This window comes from Falco rusticolus, chromosome 8 (genome assembly GCF_015220075.1).
Source record: "Falco rusticolus isolate bFalRus1 chromosome 8, bFalRus1.pri, whole genome shotgun sequence".
In the NCBI taxonomy this organism is placed as follows: Eukaryota; Metazoa; Chordata; class Aves; order Falconiformes; family Falconidae; genus Falco; species Falco rusticolus.
In genome coordinates, this window is record NC_051194.1 from 36,526,491 (window position 1) to 36,546,027 (window position 19,537).

Sequence of the window (19,537 nt, forward strand, 5' to 3'; positions counted from 1 at the left end):
CCCATGAGGAAACAACTAATTTTGGGTGTTTTTCCTGCTTTTTGCACGGTATCCTAACAGTGTGGTATCCTTCTGCCTTTTCTTTACATGGCTTTCCAGGGAGCAGGACAGAGGAAGGAAAGAAGTTCAGGCAGAAGGAACCATAATAATTACGCTTGTGCTAAGGTTCCCTGTGATAGACTGGAGCTGCTTCAGAGATCATCAGAGCCTATTATTCATGTGCATTTCTCATGGGATTCATTTAGATCTGGAGGACAGCAACTCATTAGATATGTCTTTATTGAGGGTTTAATCTTGACTCTAGCTTAGGCATTGATCCTCACTAAACTTTCGCACTGTGCAAATCCTTTGTTTGAATTCACTTGCTTTAATTAAGAGTTTATAGGCTGGTGCTTAAATGCTGATTTCAGCTTGGCTGATAACCTGTACTAAATGTATAAAAACTGAAGCATTTGATATTTTGGGGTGATTTTCAATAGTCTCCCTGAAGATATTTAGTGGTTTGACCAAAATCCTCATAGAATGATTAGAAACCAAAGATCCAGGAGATTTTCTCCTTGAGCTCTTAACACATACACAACTGGGAAGAGTAATTTTCCTTTACACATCTAATCTGGCCAAATCGAAGATGTAACAACTACGAATTTATTCCACAAGAAGGATATAACCTTTAGCAGTGATGCTTCTTCTTCACTGACCCACGATGAAGAGAAGAAATCCCCTATGGAAATGAAGCTCACCTCCAAGGAAAACAAAAGCAATCCTTTACAGAGATATGCTGATGCTGCATCTTACTCTATGCAGTCTCTTTGTGTCAAATTGATTGCCAGACTTACAGTTTATATGCAGAGTGTCCGAGGCTCTAGCTTTGGTCCAAGTAATAGAATGAGCTGCCAGATATAAAACTATTAATTACATGGTCATGAGCACTCAGGATTGTTGGTATTGTGATAATACACTATTGAAGATGATGGAAACTATCTGGTAGAACCGAGTCATCAATATTTCAGAGATTGCTTGCTCTCGTTTTAGTTTCTGCAGTGTGGTGATAAGTTACATTTTTAAGTTTTCATTCTCCACTTGTGAAAGGAATGAATGATCCTTTGACAAGGTTTTGTAATTTGACCAAGCATAAATCTTGCAGCACTTTGCCACCACACTTCATTTTCTATTATATAATATTATACACACACCCACACCCCGCCACCCGCAAAGGAAAATACAAGTTATGATACACTTTCTGGTTTGGGTAGGGACACAACCTCACAGCCTTCTTCCATGTCACCAACCTTTTTCATTTACTTACAAAGACGTTTAAATGATGGTCCTTCCCTCTCTCTTATCATTGTTGATTTTTTCAAAAGCTATCCATTATGTTCAGGATCCTTCCTTTTACAGTCTCATTAGTAATCTTTGCAGAATCAGTTAAGAGTGGAATTAATCACTTTCGTTTGAGTCTAGGCTAATGAGGTCGAAAGCCCTAGGGCCATTTTTTGCTGTTCATGGCAGATCAGTTTATTTACTCACTTAACTTTGTAATATATGTTTTTTTTAAGAACTACAAGGGACATATTCGTCATACTAAGTTTTGGATATTGTGCTCTGTTCTTTGGCTGTAGAGGGTGATTCTGTTGATTTTAGCTAGCTACAGTTGTGTGCTTTGAATTTCTCTTTTTAATTTTGCTCACTCCTAACTCCTTTTTCCCTTTGACATTTTAGATCACCACGTGTAGGACAGGGTCCTGCCTCAAGGAGGAGAAAGTTTTTTGCTGTGAACAAAACATCTCTATGGAATTCCCTCCCATCAACTTTAATTCATGGAAATTGCATGTAAATCACACATACAAAACCCCTCACAAGACTGGCGGTAGTTTTTTGCTGAATTGCTTTCAGAGGTATTTTGCATGAATAAGGTTTACAAAGTCAGACCATAGTGCATAGATGCTGGGGGCTGACACCTGTGGCAAACTCTTTGAAAAGTGCTTTGCTCACATTACCATTTTTTGGAGGTCACTTGCCTGAGACAGCACAAACATCAATGTTTGCAGGACCAGAGAAGGGCCAGTATTAGGACTGCACAAGATGGTAAGAAGTTTCTTTGCTACCTGTAGCTTGTACAGTCCTCAGGTTCAGTGTAACTTACAAATACTCCCAAGATTTTATTTCCCTTGTATTTATTTCCCTTTTTTTTTTTTTTTTTTTCTCTGCTGGTTATTTGATCTTAATCAAAGGACTATGTTGCTGTTAAGAAGCTCCAGCATGCACAGTCAGTAAAAACAGCTGTGAAAGCACACCATAGTAAAACCATCTGATTGTACTGGTACTTGGAAAGGCTGATTAAAAAAACCCTACTTCTTGTCACTGGAGGTGAAAAATCACTGTTTCAGCTTTCCATATAAGGTAGGATTTTTAAAATTACTTCATCTTATGATACTCCTCTTCTTACCAATATTAAAGAGAAATAACTGGTCAAGGTTGTTTAGAAGATTTTACCTTCTTAATTTTGTGTTATAGTTCTGCTGAAAGAATTCAAATTTCCTTGGAGGAGGAATCTGAAAGGGACTTCTTTTACTCATCTTTAATCATTACTAGGTGACACAAATGAACAGAGAAATTGTATGTGAGATCTCAGCTCAGCACAAGTTGTTGAATCTCTTCTAGCATGTTTCTTCCAAGGATCTTAAAGCACATTACCCAGGAGTTCAATATCTTTACCTGTCTTGTTCAAATATTAAAACTAAGATGCAGAAAAATCATAAAGAGTAGAGCCAGAAATAATCTGAGAACCCCAAAATAAAGCATCTTGATTTTATCATAGTGGGATACTCAAAGCAATTGACTAGTTTGGAATCTAAATTCTGTATTCTTGCTGCAATGCCATCAATTCAAGGCAAAAGAAGGGGGCAAGCACATAACTACAATTTTCCTGCATCCTTATACACTTTCTGGGTATACTTTGCCTGTAGGATCAATCAGAAGTCAGTTGTACTCATGCTTTAGTGGGGCAATTTGGTGCCTGAAGTTCTGGGCCCTTGTCCAGGCATGCCTTTGCCAACATGCCTTAAATGCACAGAGATTTGTTGTCTAACTAACCACACTGTGGGAAACTGGAGTGGAAATAAGAATTAAGAGCCTCTTCAGATATCCAAATGCATGTATTTTCTTTGCACTTGACAAACCCAGGAAGTATAAAAGTAGATTTAAAAGATCAAACCAACATAAACGTCTCTAACATTTTTTGAGTCTCACAAGTTGTTCTCATGGGTGATCAGTAGAAGTTGCTACAAGTTCACTTCTCCCAGGATCCACCATTATCTCACTTAAAACACTATCAGAGAAAATGTTCTGTCCCCTTAATTTACTCTTTTCTCAACATGCTGAGCAAGTAGCTCTAGACTGCTCTTCCCTCTTGAAAATGTAAAAAAAAAAATAAAAAAAAAGGTATGAGAGTGTGATACTAGTCGGGAGCTGAACACCTACAGCTGTCAGGATCAACACTGATTAGCATTCCCATGGTACCAAGAAGCTTCCAATCTGGAGCTATCATATCAGTAGTCTCCTTTTTAGCCTCATTTTAGTCTCACATATTTCATTCAACAGATGGTTTCTTGGCAGGAAACATCACATTCCTTAAAGCAACATTAATACCTCAGTTATGGGAATGATATAATATTTGTTCAATTATTTAATTCTCTGTACACAGCAATAAGTGCTGTTCTGCAGTGGGTAAGTGAAGATTTTGTCAAAACAGGCATCAGCAGCACTGCTCAGGCAGAGCTACAAGCATTTTTGACTCCTGTGCAATTGGTATGAAAAATCAGATGGATAGCTTTAATGGAGAGAAATCTGTCTTAGGGTTTCAGAAGAGGGCCTGGGAGTCAAGTTGTCTGGCAGTGGGGTTGTGTGTGGCAATGAGCCCCGATGCCTCGCATAATTATTTTTAAGAATGAATCATGAAAGTCAGAATCTTTGGTCCATATGTAGTTCCCCTCCACGCCTTTTAAAGGTTCCTATAGAAGACAGCATGGGAGAACCACTGCGTGAAATTGTCAGCGTTTGGCATGGTTTTAAAAGGAAACCTGAATTGCCTCGCAGATAAGAAAGCTGATGCCATGCAGATTATGGATCTGGGCCTCTTTGGATGGTCAGTCCCACAGTTCCTCAAACATTAGATGCTTTCATAGTCCCAAGGTCCTTGGTAAGTGGCTGTGATTAAAAGCAAGAACTCAGAGAAATATGTTGGAGAATGAATGCTTGGGACCATGGAAATAACAAATCTCTTCTCAAAAGTTCCTATTGACTGTGGTAGTACCATGTCTTCATAAGAAAATAACGGAGTTGGGGGATACCTGGGAGGGTCATACTGTATACATTTCTGTCCTTTATATACACTCCTTGAGAGCTTTGAGGTCTGAGCACGACAAACAGCAGTTACAAAGAAATGTATTTGTCCTTCTGTGCTCTGACGCCACATACCTGCGGAACCTGGGTAGGATTTCCAAAGCCCGTTTTTCATTATGTTGGTGCTTTTGATGCATGGCCAGGCTATTTCTGTTTACATTTACATTTATAAATTACCAATGCAATTTACACATGTACAAACCTGATTTATGCAGCAGAATCATGTTTATGGTCATGTTTGAGCTATCATTTCCTAAGAGTTAACAGGAAGTATTTGGCTGCTTTATGAGATCCCATATAAATGCTGATACAAAGGCTGGCAATGTGTGAACACTGACATTACTTAAATATATATATATGGCCATTGTTAAATTAACAACCTTTTTATTTATAATACTATTATAAGACTGATATGTTTATATCCATACTGTCAATGATAACCTTCCTACCTTTATTTCAGCCTTGGCTGGTAACGTTTATATTAGGCTTTTATGTCAATGTGTTTTCAACAGCATTAATGTCACACACAAAGCAACATTAGGGCTGCAGTATAATTCATAACATTTTGATACGGATATTGCATCTGTCCCTTTACTGTTAACCGAAGTGTAATTTACACCTTTTTTTCACTGGAAGGTTTTTCTGACATTTCAGAACCTCAACATCTGTCTCTCAAGATACAAAAGTCGCACTTGATGAAAGTCTAGCTTTCAGATTAAAAGAAGTCTGTGTTATCAGGCTCCTCCAGGTTTACAAGAAATAGAAATGCCTTTGCTCTCTTCAAACATGCATGAGAGAGACAGTCCCTTTATCATCTAGCATACCTCTAGTCTAACAAGGCAATAGCTTAAGTATGTGACATCCTCTGCTGAAATAGGACTAGAAATCAAATATTATTATTATTGTTGGTATTTCAATGAAGTTTAGAAGAGCTAGCTAGTATTGTTTGAATGATTGACTTTTTGATTTGCTGTCCAGACTGAGGAAAGAGGAAATTCCAAACAAAGGAAAAAACATGATCTGAGTGTCTCTATGAAATGGTAGAAAACCCCAACAATAAAAAATCCCTCCCTCCAATAAAATGCCAAGTCAAACTAAACCAAGAAAATCAAAAGAACCCTATGACTTTTTCCCCTAACTAAATGAAAATACTTCTCTATTTCAAAATTGTTGCCAGATTAGGATCTGATTGTACAAGATGCTATTTAAACCTACATTACAGCCTCATCCTGATAAATTTAGTCTAAATAGATGTAAACAGATGTGATAGATTTTGGAGGCCCCAGGTCATACATCAGGTATTTAGTTCGGCTCAAAAAAGAACAGAAGAGAATTTAAATATCTAGGTGCTTTCTCCATCAGTCCATACTGCAAGTTTATTAGGAATTCCATGGGAATGTAGGCTGAAGAATCAAGGCTTTGATGTACCATGAGTTGGCTGTAGTTTTGAGGTCTTACAGTGGAGTAGGAAAAGAGAAAGTATTTAGGAAGTGGGAGAAGGGCTTGTATAGAGAGGACGGTAGCAAGAATTCACACAGAAGCATGGGTAGAAGGTGATGATGATTATGGAGGTTAGGCCCCATTCTGAGAACCAGATTTATGGCTGTGGAAACCTCACACAGGTGTCATAGAGGGAGACATGGAGAGATGGGATGCTGTAGACATATGGTTATGGGAAACAAACAGGGCTTCCAAGAACAGGTGGAGAGGCTCAGAGAACATGAAGGAAGGATGGGGGAGTTACAAGGTGCCCTTGAACAGAAGTTAGGGTACTACGTGGGCAGGCTACGAGGAGTGGGTGCAGAGCACTGGGTCCCAGGTTTTGATCTACCAACTTTATGACGTGTATATGCCTGCAGGCTTGACCCAGAGAAAATTATAATCTAATTACAGAAAGGTTAAAGGGAGATATTTAAGGAAGCCAGTGAATTTATAAAGAGGACAAAGAAAAGTAAGGAAATGCTCTGAATTGCTGCTCAAATTTACACTGAAACATCTTTGATGGATTTTTGCAAAAGCTAATTAATGTTTCTCCAACCTTTCCTTTATTCCTTCCTTTGTCTAGTCAACAAACCTATGTTTTAGTGCTGACCTCTAGGAATCCTCAGGCTGAATATGTTGCCGCTAACTAAGGCATCATACCACTTGCCTGACTGCACGACCTTCCGTTGAGGAGGGTCTTTCTATGCTGAGCATATACATTGAAATAATTGCTTTGCTGAAGACAACGGGAGCTTTGCCAATGATATCAAAGGGGATAGGATTTCAGCCAAAGCACTGGAGTAATGTAATTTGGCATAACTCCATTAAAATCTGTGGAGCTACTTGAATATACATCAACTAAGGATCAAGCCCAATAAAATACATATTAGTCAGTGTAGTCATATAGGTGTTTAAAAAAGGTTATGAGGAAAAGAAGCAGCATATGATACCTGTAATTTTGATTCATACACATACATTTAAGTCCTAAGGGAATTTGGGTGGCTACATATTTGAACACACCTTAAACTAAAATGACACCAAGGCTGAGCAAAGATTTCATTGAGCTGTGCTCAGTCTGAAGGCTTAGACTGAGGCAGAAGAAAAAGCCAGGGAAACAAAGTATTTTTAAATCTGTTTGTGGCTAAAGCTGTCTTTTTTCAGATATAAGAATGATATTTAAAGCATACATAGTAATACAGAGGGTAAACATACCTGGTGCTTTACAAGCAGGTGACTACATGGAGGCTATTTTAGTAGGTTATAGAAAACTAGGCTTCTTAGTTTTCAATATTTAGCAGGGGATCCAAGGATACGGACAAAGTAATATCAGATTCCATTAGTGGATGCTTGCAAAATGCAAAGTGGTAGTTTCACACAGGAAGAGGCTGATGAGAACAAAAGGATTTCAGATGAAGTGGAACATACGGCTGCAAAACAGATTTCTATAATGAATTCTGAGGGGCGCATCTGTTATTATCTACGTGATACAAAATTGCTCTTTTTGTCTCATTTCGCTCGGTTGTGCAAGATGCAATCACATCAAACAGGCACGTTCAATAAAACTGTGATCTGACTGATTAAAATGAACAGCAATCTGTTTTCTTCTGACAGTCACACAGCAACCTGAATAACAAGGGCTATGAAGATGGAATTGAATAGCCACTCGGAACCGGTATTAATGTTCATGAGTGCTGCTAAGGCATTTGACCAGATCTGTCCAGCCAATGAAGCAGCAGCCCTGTATCATTAAATCATTTAAACCACAAGTAATTTGTGAGGCATATTTGATAGCATAATGCTGTTCTTCATCACTTCCAAAGCCTTCTCCTCAGCCATTTCACTGCTTTTCTATACAGTATAAACACCAGCAAAAGGAAGTGTTCCTGAAAGGAGGGCATGGTCATCTGTGAGGGAGACTGTGAGGTTTCCATCTGCAGTAGCGGGAAGAGGGTTTGAATAGAAAGAAACATTTTGGGGGAGTCATTTCACTTGACTCCAGCATTTAGCTTAAGCTTTCTGTTTGTTCCCTGTCTAGTCACAAGAGGAGGGAGAGCCCTTCCCTTCCTAATAAAAATTCATTCTACTTGTTCAGACATGTATCTGTGGTGGGAGACTGGATTTTCTTTTGAGATGTTTCCTACTGAAAATATTAAACTTGCTCAAATCTGTGATTTTTGTCATTTTCCAACAAAATCCATCGTCACTGATTAGTACCACTGAAAAAAATGCATTCTTCTGTCCTGCAGCAGGCAGCCTTAAGCTCTTTTATTGTTAAGCATGATGAAGTCTAACATAGCAACCAAGTGATCGTGTAAATCTACCTGCTCTGATGTTAATGTGAGATAGCTGACATTTCTATTGATTGTACTATTCAATGTCATAAACCGGCAAATTTGATGCCTGGATTGTTTTCTAGTCCATGGGCTATTGTTTATTTTCTTTAAGTGTCTCAAACCCACAAAGAACTTTCAAAAGGGCTTCAAAAGACTTCTAGCAGGAATACAGCAGGTAAGGATTCCCATTAACACTTCCTTTTCTTGTGCTTTTGGAAATCTATATTAGCTTGCACAATATGTTACAATGTGGTAGTAAATTGAAGGGAGATGGACAAAAGCAAAGTGAATTCATTCATTCTCATACTCTGTTTTTGAGCAGCAACTCTTCAGGTCTGTAGTAAGACCTAAGATATTAAGCAATGAGGATAAATGTTCAGGTCAGATGTTTAAGGCATAAACATTATATAACCCCCAGATCACGCAGTCATTTTATATGTAACTTTTTGCTCTTTTTTTAGTAGGCATCAATGTTCCATTGAGAGAAAATAAAAAAAACCCCACTTATAAAGGCAACTTAAACGTAACATGTCTGTAGATGACAAAAACTTATTTGACTGAGAGACAGCTAGAAACAATAGGTCTGAGGAAAATAAGCTTCCTTGTGTCACTCTTTAGGGTCAAGTTCAAGGCCTGTGGGCTATGTGACACCCCCACCCCCACCCCCACCCCCTGCCTGCTGCAAACATTTTATGCAGCGAGGAGATCACTTGGCTTGGCTTCCTTACCAAGAAAAATACTTTGTTGCTGCCCTATCTTTCATCCTCTCCAAACTCTACCACCAGGACTGTTGGAAGAGAAACCCGTGACTATTGAAGTGGGACCTGTTTGTCAGTGGTGCTTGTTCTTGCTCTGTATCCTCCTCTTCATACATCCATTAGTAACTGGTGCTACTGTGAAAAGGATACTGTTGGACCTTTCCTCTGATGTAAAACAAACCTTCCTTTTTTCCTGTGGTGGGAATAATAATGTAAAAATGCCTCATTCTCCTTGAACCCAGGATGACCTTAGTTAAACTCTGAAAAGAAGATATACTCAGAAGAGCAAATATCTCTCCTTACGTGCCTTTCAAATGACAATTTTAGGCTAAAATTTCAGCTTGGAAGAAGAAAAAATATTGAGCTGCATTTCATGTGGTCAGAGTCCCCAGGTTTCTCATTCTTCTCTATTCTTTTGACAGAAACTTCAAGGCTGTGAAAATTGCTTGGCAAGTACTGTCAAGATCCGTGTAAAAACTGTCATGGCACATCGAGGGGCTTTTGGAGTTTCTTGCCTGCCGGCACAATTAGATTATGAATGAGCCAATTGTCGGGGAAATTTTGAAATGTTTCTGTGATGGCTTCTCATCCTGACAAGCCTTTCATGAAAAATAAGCAGTACAAGTTTCTCAGGAACAAAGGGAGTAAAGAGGAAAGCTACAGGTGAACTATTTCTATCCACTAAGGATTTTGTTTATAAAATTAATAAAAAAATGACAATTTCCTGAAAAAAGAGAGGCATCTACTTACTACTCCTTATAGACAGTATAAGATAGCACTGTGAAACATATAAAAAGTCTGTGTTCTCTGTAAATTAGTAATAGACTAAATAGAACAAAATTGTCTAGCATGCCTAAGTCCATGGAAAGCCAGTGGGGATCCAACTCCAATGCACCCATTGACACCTCTGAAAATGACAGATAGAGGCTTTGGTTCCCTGTATGGATTTAAATTCCCTGTGTTCCTGTCCTGGTGTGGAAGACAGGCTGAAGTGAAAACGCAAGAATAGACTGTGTATCTGGTTTAGACCTGTATATCAATGCCTTGGATAAGGATTTCTTAGCGTTATTACACAGATGTCGAAAATTGTGCAGCTGATGAAAATTGGTCATGGACAGAGAAGAGAGTCCTGCATCCTTACTCCTGTGGAGGGAATGGCTGCAGTACAAGTTCATCACACTGTGCCTGCCTGCTGGCTCACCAGTACACACCAAAAAGCTCAGAAATAGTCTTAAAGCATACAGCTTCACACCCACAAAACAAAGATTTGGGCACTATAGGAATGATTTATTGAATGGGTACATGTGTGTGGGGACAGAAACAGAGGTGTTTAGGATAAGCTGTGAGGACAGGTAAGTGAGATGGCTCAGGAGATGACTTTAGAAGAGCTGAGGAACCAGCAGGAGTAGGTGATTGCAGTGACAGTGATATAGGATGTCAGTGCATGAGAAACCTGCGCTCAATAGTTCCACTGCTCGTGGAATGGCCCTTTTCTACTTTTCTGTTTTATGATTTGCTTTGGCTACTTATGTGTCATCAATACAGTATTGTTTCTTACATTTCTAGACTTTCATTAAAGATTATGCTATTGATCACCTTCTGTTGCCATTTTTAGGGATTAGCTTTAATCTCTTCTTTTTATGCTCCCATGATATGTGATGCCACATCTATTTGTCTGAGCAAGAAGACACTGGAAAGAATCCATGCAATTGCCGTAAACTTGAATAACTTTTAGCCTTTTTCCCCTAGCTATAGTTCATTACATAGCTCATAAAAGGAATTTTTAAAATGGGTTACATCAGGGACAAGTGGAATTAGAATAGAAGGTATTCTTATGGATCTGTTCTGTCCACAGTGTCAGCAAATCTATCATATTCTTATAAGCTTTGGTAATGGGCAGTAAACACACACTAGAGATTGTTAAAATCAATGATGGCAGTTTAAAAAAATAAAGAGACTTGTCCAGAAAATTTCCATCTCCTTTCCAGATTGTCAAAAGCCATCTGAGATAAATAATCAGATACTGAACACCCTTTATTCATAAGCCCAAGCCAGGTCTTGTGAAGAGACTTTGTCTATAAGAACTGTGGCAGACTTGCCTTTTACTCACTGTGGTGTCCATTAGGAACAGCTCTATCCAGGTGATGGTCTCCCTTGAGCCCCCTAATCTGAGTATTAGTTTCTTTGAAATCCTTCGTAAATGCTACTTTGTTGTGATATCTAAAAATCTAACAGATAGGCAGGCCACGTGGCGGATATGACCATGTCATGCTCATTATGGTACCCAGCTGAGCTGATACTGTCATAGAATCATTTAGGTTGGAAAAGACCTGATTTCCATCACTAAACCATGTCCCTAAGCACTGCATCTTTCATTGAACTGTGTCTCCACCCCTCTGCTATCTATCTTACACATTTTTGTTGCAGCTTTCTGCAATGCCTAGCATCAAAAAGCTTGTGACTAAGGATCTGCCTGGCATCAGTAATAAACAATAAAGATGAGAATATGACTATTTTGACATCTCTTTGATTGTCTTTGTGTCAGTAAAAAAGAAAATCTTGTCGGGATTTCAGTTTCCCAAGCGTATGGCAGGCACACAAGATGGGAGAAAAGCACACTTAATAACTTAATGATTATTAATCCTCATGGAAATATCTTCAAGTCACATTCTGACTTTGCAATTCCATTGATATCAGTAGGCAGAGGTGGCTTAGTTATTTTGGTCTCTTTTTCTCTTCCTGTCTTACTATCTTTGACAATTAATATACATGAAAAAAAATAATCATAGGTGTTTTACGGACACGGGTCTCCCTTTTAGTTTGTATCAGCTCTCTACACTGTGTTCTGTGTAAGCTAAATGTTTACCATAGCAACCTTCAGACTAGTCAATTACCAGACCCAAATTCTGGGAGAAATACTACAATTATTCAGAAAGGATTATCAAACATCGCGCATTCTTGTTCCAAATACAGTAATTATTCAGATACTTAAACTGCAATCTTTTGTCCATTAGATGAAACAGCATACTCTTTTTGGCTACAATTTTATTTTTAAAAATCTTAGATCATTAATCACTTTATTTTACCTTGACCATGGTCATATTTCTTTTCCTCCCACCCACTCCCTGGGAAAGGTTTTTCTGATTTTGCACTAAGAATTACATTAGTGGAATAATACATTAAATGGAGTGTGATGATCAGATTACTTCCTTTGAAAATAGTACATTCCAATTTGAAACATCTCTTCTGTAGCCATTTATTCATAGGTTAGGGTGTGGATAAGAGCACAATGCTTAATGAGACCGAGAATTCCTGGTGTAAGTTCATGAAGATATTCTTTCCTAACGTAGACACAGACTGAGGTGTTTATGGGGTAAAAGAATTGCAACAAAAAAGGAAAGGAACAAAAGAAACAAGTTCAGCAGTAAGGAAGATCATAGTATTCACTGCTAGTGATATTTAAAATATCATTTTACAAACCACAAGGGAGAGATTTCTAAGTTATTATTCAGAAACGCTCAGCCTTTCAGTCACATGCTGTATGAGGTGCTGTGCAAACATACCTCTTAGCAGTTACAAATACACCAAAAGGCCTTGTGGGTTGGTGTCTTACAGATCGTGTCATGCTTTCTTGGCAGTCCAGCTAGAATTGGGGCTCTCTATGTCTGTTAGAGAATGAAGCCTCTCTGCTTCTGCTTGTTGACACCTACTGAGCAATTGTAAATAGGTAATAACTGCTCTCGGAGATTTCCTTGGTAGCAATGAATGTATGTTAGCTACCATTACCTGGCCAAACCTAAGCATACACATTTCAGCGGAAGGAAGAAAATAACCCCTGCACACAATTTCCCTTACAGTCCTTTCCACATGTCTCTGCTAGCCCTTTCCACTAACTTACCATGGGTTCAAACTGGAGTTCTTAGATAATGTTTAATTAATCTCAGCAGCACGCTTCTTCGGCAAACCCCTTAACCTTTGGATAACTTAAACTTCGTCTAAAAGCTAAATGGGAGATTTTGCTTTTGCTTTAATTGTTGAAATGAAGCATCCAAGCAAACTTTTGTGAGTTTGTCACTTCCAAATTCGGAGTTTGAGTCCAGACGGTGTGCCTGACTCATCTGGTGTCACTTCTGTCTACATTTGGATTAGCTAAATCAAGAATAGTGTGAAGACATTTTGGTTTGTTGAATTTCTCAGGATGAAAGAACTCATGCTCCAGCTTGGAATCAATGTCATTGCTTTGTTGCAATTTTGCTGTTTTCTTTCTTTTCCCCAACCGCGATTGCTACTAGTCGATTTACTAGTTTTCCTTGATCAGCAGTGGCAGGATTGACAGATTTTTTTTAATGTGCAAACAGCTCTTTGATGCGAGGCCAGCCCTCTCTACAGAACCACGAAATCTCAATGCAGAGAGCATTATCTCACCTTAGCCTTCTCCAGAAATAGAAGGCTACATATTTAGTGCTTTTCATCAGAAGATTTCAAAACATTGTACAAGGGAAGATAAGTATATTTATAGTGCAAGTGTATTTATAGTCAGGAAAGACATCAGATTCTGAGACACCAAAACCAGATATAAATTTAAAGCCTTTTTAGAGAGTAGGTGGGAAAACTTACCTTGCTATCTAATGCAGTGATGTCTGGTTCTCTGTGTGATTTTGTAAGCCAAGAGTTCATTGCCTCTTTCCTGCAGCTGGGAGCTTACTAGAGGTGTCAGTCCTGTTCTCTCTTGTGCTTTGTTTATGCTGAATTTTCAGTTTGTTGAGCTAATCTAAGCAATGAGCAATTGTGGCATCTCCAATAGCATGAGTAGTCCCAGCCGCCTGTGTAGGTTAAAAGGTTCTGTTGTAGGCCATATATGTGTAGCCATATATGTATGTAGACACATATATCTGTGTAGCCAAATGCTATAATGATGTGCCCTTTAGCTCAAGATGCTGCTGGGAAATCTGGACAGTCTGTCACAACTGGAAGACACAAAGGGAACACTAAAAAGAAGCTAATGTTTTTGTGTGTCTTAATTTTGGGCCGCCAGCTTGGGAATCTTTAAAAAACAGCCAGAGTCCAAGTGTCCAGCATAGGCAATCACTTCTGGAAAATGAGATCACTGCAGAATGTCTTTGGTTAACCATTTTTCACCTTTCTGGCCTCCCCCCCCCACCCCCCCCACCCCTATCCCCCACCCCCCCCCCACACTTATCAGTAGTAATTTTTGCAAATGGTGGCAAATAGCAGTTATGATTTTTGAACCTTCTTTATCTGTTTGGACAACCTTACTTTGCAATGGCATTAAGTTTAAAAAAAAGAACCGCAAACAAAAAAACCCTAGTCACTTCAGAAAGAAATAAGACAGGGAAGACGGTTTATGCAGCCTCATGCATGATAATTTAAAATATTTAAATGCATGGTCATCATGGTTTTTAAATTTAAGCTTTCCTCTCAAAACATCTTAAGTCAGGGGAGTGCTCTCAGGTAGTAGTTTTCACTGGCTGTGCTGCTGACTTAAATAATTTGGATGCTAATCAGAACAGAATGTGTCGATATACTTCTAGACAGTTTTTATTTTAAACCTTTTCTTTGCAATCAGGCAGCTGCAACATTTGTTAAAAAGTTTTAATTTCTATTCATTTCTTTCTGTTCCGTTAGCTTCTCTACTGCTGTGATGATTGTGGCTGTGAGGCATGAGTATTACCTGAACTTTCTATGACCTAATCAAGCTCAGGTAAAGATAAAAACCAGGCCTAATTTCTCTTCCTTTGTGCTCTTAGAATTCAAATTATATTTTCAAGGTAAAGGGGTCATCATCTCTTTTCTGCCAGGTGTGCTTTTCTTTCCCATTCAGGTTGTGAAAACTGAGTAAAATCAGATTCATGTTAAGGACATGAGCTTAGTCTTTACTTTCTATTCAGGTAGCAGCTATTTGTGTATAGTGCTTAGAAATCAGAGTCATGGTTCCTAGTTCCATTGTGTGAATGTGTCCAAAGGCAAAGAACAAAGACAAGTCCTTGCTACAGAGAATGGTTGCACTTTTTATTGGATTCAAGGTGACAGAAACTATAGGTGGCACTTTAAACTTACTATATTCACTAGATTATTATTTCTGGCAGTAGTTACCAAAAATCAAAGTTTCCCACACCTCTCCATGATTCTCCTTGCAAGGAACATTGATTTTCTGGCCATGGACACCTTAATGTATCTGTTAAAATAGTGATTTTTATCAGCGATTAGATAACTAGATAATGGAATAAAAGGTTGTGTGGTGTGGGGTTTTTTTTTTTTTGTTTGTTTGTTTTTTTTTTTTTTCCCCCAAGGAAGACAAAGACAAGAGAACCATCAGCATTATCTCAAGATTTCCTTCATACCAACCATCCAATAAATTTTAGGGAGGACCTTTTAGGGGAGGCCTTCCACATATTAGGCTTGTCGTTTCATACAAAGTCTCTGGGACACACCACTGTGCATGTGCCATCTCTCACCTCACCCCGTTGTTACAGCTAGGGAGAGGCACATTTATCTTCTATAAGAAGCTGTGGCAGGTCCAGCACTGTGACCTGCAGTACAAGTGGTTGGCTGGTGGGAGTGCTGGCTGGGTAGTGGACAGGGGGATGAAGGACTGTGGTACTTTGATGCCTGTCCAGAGACTCTAGTGGAAAAAATATGTTTTTATATGACAAATTTATATGATAAGCATCCTGACTGGTTTGAAAAAGAAAAAAAAATAAAAAATTAATTCTATCTATACACATGGAATGAAATAATGGTTTGTTGCTTCCCTTTGGCTCTACCCGCATGCTCCTTCTCAATAAGAATCTATTTCTATTAGCTGGTACACAGCCAAAGTCATACCTTTCTTTGAACAGTTTGATCTGCTTTGCATAAAGCTCACTAATGCCAGTTTGATTTTAATTATATCAATCTTGTGTTCATTCTTAGTAATACCTTTTTGATATTTCTGTTATTTATTTCAGTTTCGGGGGAGGACTTCAAAAGGGACTTTCTGGCTCCACCTATTCAGCATTTGGGTTGAGGACAACTGGCCTGCAAAGTTGTGCATCAGTGGCAAAGGTAACTGTGCTTCTGTAATATTAAAACGTCAAAGTACTTTTATTACATTACTGAATCTTTACCCCTTTGTGTAGGCTGTCTGTTATGATTACTTAGTTTTAGAAACAGATGATGTAGCAACCTAAGGTATTTTATGGATTTTTAACTCTAAGGGGAATCCACACACCATTTATCTTCAGTTACTATAGGGATCTACCTTAGATGCCATTCAAAAGCTCAAAGTCAGAAATTTCCCATATATCAGTGAAGAGAGACAACCACCTTTGGTGCTGACAGTGAAATTTTAGTATACTGAAATGAGCTGTCTCAAGTGCAGTGTAGATATTATCAAGTATTCAAGTAATTTGTAAAATGTTATTCATAGAAAAGTTTTCCTAAGGTCACCCAAGAAGCACGTGGCATTGTGCAAAAATAAATGACCATCTCCCAAGTCCCATGACTGCACCCTAACATCTGGAAAATTCACCTGCTGTGGTATTTTTCGGGAAGAGTAAGGATAATAGTGTATTACACTCTGTGGTTTTTCTTTTCTCTGTCAAAAAAATAATTACTCAGCTTTCTGGCAACAGGCACTTCCATGCTGTTGAGGGTACAGCTCAGTGGTTTACAGCAGACAGAGGCCTGTTTTCTCATCTGCCTTCCCACTGCATTTGGTTCCTCAAAGTAAACAGGAAACTGTTTTCCCTAATGAGCACCAAGGGTTGCAATTTAGTAATACAGAGCTTTGGCCCGTGCTTATATTGTATTTCAAAAACTCAGAAGAGCCTTTGTTTTACCCCTTGATATATTAATCATGCTGGAGGACACACTATTAAACAAAACCAGCTTATGTTATTATCAAAAATGGTTACAGCTATTACAGATATGTTGCTCTAGGGGAAACATACAGCCTCATAGGCTTTTGGAAAGCTATTATTCCTCTTCATATTTGCTCCAGGTTAGTAGTGTCCTGGTCTGTGACAGAAGACTCGGCCTGATTTAAGGGCTGCACCTGGACCAAGGCTGAATTGACAGTTCTCAAACACTTATCCATGAGATACATATGTATCTTGGGCACATATAAATAACAAAGTTGAAAGTGTTACTATAAAGAAGTTGCAGGTACACACACACAAACTGGAAGTCAATGGGGCTCTGCAATCCACCCTGTGGACTGCACGCCATTTCCCAGGGCTGTGATCTGCATTTTCAGTATGTTCCCCTGTGCCAGGTCTTGGCATGGTCTTTGGATTGAGCTGATGGGTCCTGAGGGACATCTAGCACTTTCTCACAACTCCATCCTGCAGTACTTGCTAAGATGTCGCATTGTCTAGTGCTTGTCCAGACAGCATTGCAGCATCCTGGAGAGGGCAGGACAGCCACCATTTTCTACGACTCCTTGGTGCTGCTGGCATGGTGGGGTCTGTGCTCCCTCAGTGCAAGTGTGACCACTGCACTACTCCTTGCCAGCCCATTGAGGCTGTGTCTACATCTTCCCTGCCTAAGACACAGCTGTAGGTGGATTCCCCCCACAAATCTGCACAGAGAACAGTGTCCAGCACACATCTTCAACGCTGCTTTGAACCTTCAGGACTGAAAAGTTGCTACTTTTCAGTCTTTCCAAAGCTGCACCCAAAGCTTTGCTCAACACGAGCAGTGTGTATTTAAATACAAAGATGAGAGCGTAAGAGATGCTATGATTCACACACTAAGACCAGTCCCATGTTTTCTTGCACAGGCTAGGATCTGGGAGATTTCCAAGGAAGAATCTGGACTTTGAGGCATCGCTGAGGAGAATTCTAATGCAACTCAAATTGTTTTATTTTAAGTCCATGGCAAATACCTGTTTGGTTAATAAGCTGGAATTCTGCCTGCACACTCCTCTGCTGAATAAATCCTTGGGTAGTATGCTCCAAACAGGTACCTAATCTTTGGATAATTTAGCTGTGTGAGAGTGCTAAACTAATTCCCATTTATTCTCATTAGGTTCCTGTGCTCTCCTGCCCACTTCATCTGGGCTGGAATCCAGCTGATGAGAGCTCAAAGAGGCTGATGGTAGAATCCAGGTCTGATGACAGTTGCTAAAAACTCATTTATTTTTCAGGCAGTAGCATTTATTCAATTTACATTTTAATAGACCATCATTTCAAATACTAATTAACCTATCAGGTACCTTCATGTGTCTCTCATTCAATGCACAAAATATGAGGAAAAATGCTGTCATTTGAGCTTGGACTCAAATCAGAGTTTAGCAAAGTGGTTAAGCATGTGCTTAACTTTGTGCATGTTTATTATTTCTTTTCATATTAGCAATTGAATATTGGCTGAGTTTGATTCTGCTAATAATTTTTGAGATTTAAGTCATATCATCCTCCTCGGTTGTCATATAACTTACTGATTTAGAAACTCACTTACAGTATTAGTAATTTGTATAGGGATGGCTGAACTTTTCCTCCCTCCAGAGTCTGTCTTTATGAAAACATAATTTTTCAATAAAATAATTTTTTAGGACAAAGATATTTCCCCCCATATTTAATAAAAAGTTATGTATAAAATTTTGTGCTAATGTAAATTTTAATTTTGAGAATTGGTATTTGTGTCCTATGAAAACATATTTTTGGAAGAACGCTCACTCCATGATGTTATACTTTTAAGAAGATTTTTTTAAAAAAGGTTATTTTCTCATGGCCTGATTAAAACTAATGATAACTGCCTATTTTGCAACACCACAACCCTTGTAATTCTTATAATATTTTTTCTTTAGGAGACAAGCAGTGGGTAAAAGAGGGTACAACTGTCCCTGTAACACAAATGAGAACTGAGGGAGGCAATTATAAAATAAGCTGGTTGGGATGTCTGGAGAAGGCAGTGTAAAGAGAACAAACTGAATTATTTTGTAAGCTTATTTTTTGCATCAGGGAACTTGTTAATCTCTTCAATATTTACCTTAACTTTATCATTGTTTAAATCTTAGTTTGTTCTGTCAGCTTCTGAATCCAAGTGAACAGGATTAATTGTACTTGGAAAGGTTTTCTTGAGTGATTTTTCTGAATATGAGGGGGAGAAAAAAGAGCTGGTGAATGATGCACAGCAAGATACTAACCAGGTGAAGATAAAGATAATTGGGGAAGTTTGGTTGTTTTATTTTTTTGTGTTTTGGGTTTTTTTTGTTTGTTTCCCTCTGGGCAGACTTCTACGGCCTGCAAGCTGCTTGGCCCTGACAAAGCAGCTGAGGTTCATCAGGCATCTACAGTGCAGCATGCCTGGCAGCTCACTGGGTCCTGTGGGAGTTATCAGTGGGAAATCAATTGTAAACAGTCTAAACTATACAGAATACCAGGGCTGCAGGAGGCGGAAAATAGGATGTTCTTATATTACAGTGTGGAGCAATACAAACCTCTGAGGAGGTAAAAGAAATGGAAATAATCTGACCATCTAGTTCAGGCAGGTGGTATTGCAGGAAAAAAATGATAAACCATAAAATTGGCTTTGGCCCTGAAATTAAAATGCTTAAAAATA